Below are 5,000 nucleotides of genomic sequence, written 5' to 3' on the forward strand. Positions count from 1 at the left end.
AGTGTTTTTTTTTTTTTTTTTTTTTTTTTTTTACAATGGGGTCGCGTAGCCCCATTGTGAAGACCCGCTGTTGAGACAATATAAGGGAAACTGTGCCAGCGCGGGGAAGGCATGCAGCGCCGATCACACAGGCCATTCTTCTGTCAGGTATTCATCATGTTGGTTGGGACAATGATACGGAAGGCATCTTTAACAATGTGTTGTTTGGGAACTCTGAGATGGGGAGGAGGGGGGATATGCGGATGTAGGTCTTCTCTTTTTGTGGGTTTTCTTTTTCTTTTCTCTTTTTTTCTTTTTTTATTAATTTTTTTTTTTACTTCTGCTTGTAGATGACAGCACAGGCAAACAAACACTCACATAAATACAGATATAAGACATATATCCACATAGCACACACCCACACACCCAAACATAAACACAAAAATAAAAAAACGCACACATGAAACACACATACACACCCACGTACCTTAGAAAAACAAAAAACAAAAAACAAAACAAACTTTCTTTCTGACCCCGCTAGAAGCAAGGATTTCTCTCAACCTCACGCAATTGTTTTACCGATACCGGGCATACCTGGAGTCGCGGGTAACACGAGCACCCCATTGACTATCGCTTGGGTCTTGGTTGTCGCTCTCGGAACCATCCTCACGAAACGCGATTGAATTTTAGGGCATCGGCTGCTCTTGGCATTTCTTCGTCGCGGAGGGAATCGTTACGTCATTTGATGCGACTTCGTTTTTGGAATGTAGAGTGAGCTAACGTACCAGGATTCTATAACCGAGTAATTGGGTTTTAAATATTGGGGTATTCTGTTTATTTAATGAGATACTGTTTCAGTCCGTACACTGAATCATAAATCTCTAATTGACATGCCCTGATGGCATTATATATATATATATATATATATATATATATATATATGTGTGTGTGTGTGTGTGTGTGTGTGTGTGTGTGTGTGTGTGTGTGTGTGTATACATATATAAGTATATATACTGTGTGTATGTGTGTATATATACATATACACACACACACACAGTATACTTATTAATATATATACAGTACATTTAATAATTATTTATATAAATAAATAAATAATAAGCCATCAGGACTTGATTTTACCATTCATAAATATTGAAAATGTTTTTATTCATTCTACGGACTTAAACAGTATCTCGTTAAATACATCGAATACGTTCATTATCCAAAAAAAATAGAACGCAATTAATCGGTTATTGAAAACTGGCATATGAAAGTGGTATAGTTTTTTTGTGAAGAGAAGGGACTGTGTGTGTGTGTGTGTGTGTGTGTGTGTGTGTGTGTGTGTGTGTGTGTGTGTGTGTGTGTGTGTGTGTGTGTGTGTGTGTGCACAGACACACACATCTCTAGTCCCTTTTTCCAAAAAAGTCAAACACTCTCCCGTTATAAAGACCGCCACCACCACTTGCCATGGAAAATACTAGCGAAATGGAGACTGATCATCACCGGGCATGGGTGGAATGTATAATGCATGTAATGTACTCATAGTTTCTTCATCAGCTATTAGTGTGCGTGCCTATTTCGATTTATTTTCTCAATATTTCTTAAAACAAGACAATTATACTCAAGATCAAAGTGCAAATACATTGCGTAAAACAGTGGCAAAACAAAATAAACAATTTGAACTGAAAGTCTAGATAAATGTTATGAACTATTTTTGTAAAAAAAATGACAATAATAATGACTTGGAAGTATTACTTATTTCTAATCTCGCTTTTCATTTCTTTTCCCGGAACTGCCACTTGAGAAAGATACATCAATCTTTGTGTCTAAGTTGGCTACTTGCGCAAAGTCCTCAGTACATCTTTCTTTCACTTTCTCTTTCCGTCATCATTAAAAATATAGAACAGATTCATTTCCTCAATTTTTTCTTTTCTTATTTCGTTGTATCAATTTATTATGATACCATTAATAAATAATCAATGTAAAGAATATTCCTCATTCATTTTTTTTTTTTTTTTATAAATTTCTTTTTCAGGTTTCATATTTCCTAGATGTAACTTCTATCTGATATACCATCTTCACCCATAAAAATATAATGATGGTAATGACGTTAACGATGATAACCATAACTATGTTAATAGACGTTATGCTGAAGATATCAATGATTATATGTTTTTTCATTCATTGTTCATTATCACTGCCAATATTATTTTCCTGTTATCAATTTTATAATTTCATTGTCATCATGAATGAAAGCGGCATAGAGACTGTCAACTTTATTATCATCGCTATTATTATCATTACGATCAGCCTTATTATTAGTAATAATACTAGTACCAGTTTTATTGTCATTATCTGTTGGTGTTACTACTATCATTACAACATTTTTGGTATTTGATTTTTTTCTTTCCTTTTCTTTCTTACTGCTACTTTTTTGTCAATAACATTATCGTCGACACAATCTGTAGTATTATTAAGTCCACACACACACAATATATATACATATATGTGTATGTATACATGTACATGCATACATATACATAAACATAAATGTCTATATATTATATGTATACATTTACATATACATATAAATATACATGTTACTATGTATATGTATATGTATATATATATTATATGTATGCATATACATATAAATATATATGCAAAACAAATTATGTATGTATATATATTACATGGATACATATAAATATATTGTATTTGTACATATATATGTATATATATATATGTACAAATATAATATATTTATATGCATCCATGTAATATATATATATATATATATATATATATATATATATATATACATATATATATTACATGGATGCATATAAATATATTATATTTGTACATATATATATATATATTTATATATATATTACATGGATGTATATACATATATTATATGTATATATATGTATATATATGTGTATATATATATGTATATATATGTATATATATATATATATATTTATATATATATACCATTTGTGAAAAGCTGTTAAGAAAATGTCTAAAACAACTAAAGAGTAACTATCAATTTCACTGTGACTGGTATTACTAACTATGAAATGATTTTAAAGTTTCGATTAGCAGCATGACACACCCCAAAGACCAGACGTGGGGACGCTAGATATTAGGTACTAGATTGTAGTTGTTTTGCAATACCATGACAAAGACATTCGTGTGAAAAAAGTACTTCGGCATTGACCAATATGGCGAGGTAGATAGATAGATAAATGGATAGGGAATATGGATAGGTAGATAGATAGACAGGTAGGTAGAGGGATAGATGGATGGCTAGATAGATTAGCAGATAGACAGACAGGCAGACAGACGGGCAGATAGATATATAGAGAGGGAAGAGAGTAAGACAGCGATATTGCGGGAGAGAGAGAGAGAGAGAGGGAGGGAGAGAGAGAGCGAGAGAGAGAGAGAGCAAGAGAGAAAGAGAGCGAGAGAGAGAGAGAGAGAGAGAGAGAGAGAGAGAGAGAGAGAGAGAGAGAGAGAGAGAGAGAGAGAGAGAGCGAGAGAGAGAGAGAGCGAGAGAGAGAGAGAGAGCAAGAGAGAAAGAGAGCGAGAGAGAGAGAGAGAGAGAGAGAGAGAGAGAGAGAGAGAGAGAGAGAGAGAGAGAGAGAGAGAGAGAGAGAGAGATAGTGAAAAACAGGCAGACAGACAGACAGAAAAAGAAATAAAAGGAGCGTTGGAGGAGATAGTAAAGCACGGAAACAGAAGAGTAAACCTATCGATGGCCATGACGCAATATGTTTCTCGCTTGTAGCAAAGGGTTAAGGATGACAAGCTGGAATACATATGGTATATGTGGGGCAATGGCTTCTAGAAAACTATTATGGTCGAATGAAAAAAATGAACCGAAAAATTAAAATTTTGTACAAGCTTCAGGAAATTTATCGATAAAATAAGGGGGAAAAAAACAAACTATATTCAAACCACAAATTCGGAATAAACAAATGTTTACATCTAAATAAAGCTATCTGAATGGCAGATAGAATACATCCCTCCTCGTAGAACAGAATACAAAAGACGACCATTTTTTTGCTCAATAAGACTTACTGTCTTCGAGTCTCCCCGAAGACATTCCCGTTTAGCATGGCCATGAAAAATGATGCACCGAGAAGCACCGTCGCGCACGTTGGGTTCACACTGTGACGAGATACAAGGCCTTATAGTACGCTAATAATCTGTGTTCTGTAACCCTCCGTGCTAAGATCGAAAATTAGTTCCACGGTAGTCGCCATTTTCGAAATCAACAGCGCATGAATGAGACGCCATCTGTTGAGCAGAAAAGCCATCAAGAGAGAACTACACGTGTTTTGCTGATTCCGAGATTCGTTTCATCGTTTTTCTCGTTTTTTTTTTTTCGTTTCAGGTAAATTATTTTAACATGAATGATATGTATACACCAGAAACAGATAATATACCGATACAGTTGCATACTTAAGCTATGAACCTATAATTACTCCTGTTCTCGTTCCTCGCGCTGTAATGCCTTTCTTTGATAATATTTAAATTCACCGTCGTCATCACATATTTCCTTTTTTTTTTATTATTATTATTATTGGTAGTAGTAGCATCGTTATTTTTATTGTTACCGTTTTATGTGTATCAGCATTGCCATTCTGTAATTATTTCTGGTAGTGTCTACATAAATCTTTCTGTAAACATTTACGCAAGCCTCCCTCGTATTCTCAGACATCGTTTTCCTTTTTTTTTTTTTCCTTTTTTTTATTATTATTTTTTTTTTTACTTGAAATCGTAAAATAAAAAATCTGCTTCCAGTCCTCTCCCCCCAAGGTTATTAACTTTCTCAGCTGACCGTCAATATAAAAACTACATTTACGACCACGTCAGCTAATATGAATGAAGAGGAACATCAGAATATTAAAGTATGACTTAGTGTCCAACGCATTATTAAGACTTATGAGAGAAAGTCTTACAACACGAGTACCATTGTCTTAAGCACCTATTACCTTCTAGTGCTGTTT

The sequence above is a fragment of the Penaeus chinensis genome, chromosome 35, assembly GCF_019202785.1.
Source record: "Penaeus chinensis breed Huanghai No. 1 chromosome 35, ASM1920278v2, whole genome shotgun sequence".
NCBI classification, from domain to species: Eukaryota; Metazoa; Arthropoda; class Malacostraca; order Decapoda; family Penaeidae; genus Penaeus; species Penaeus chinensis.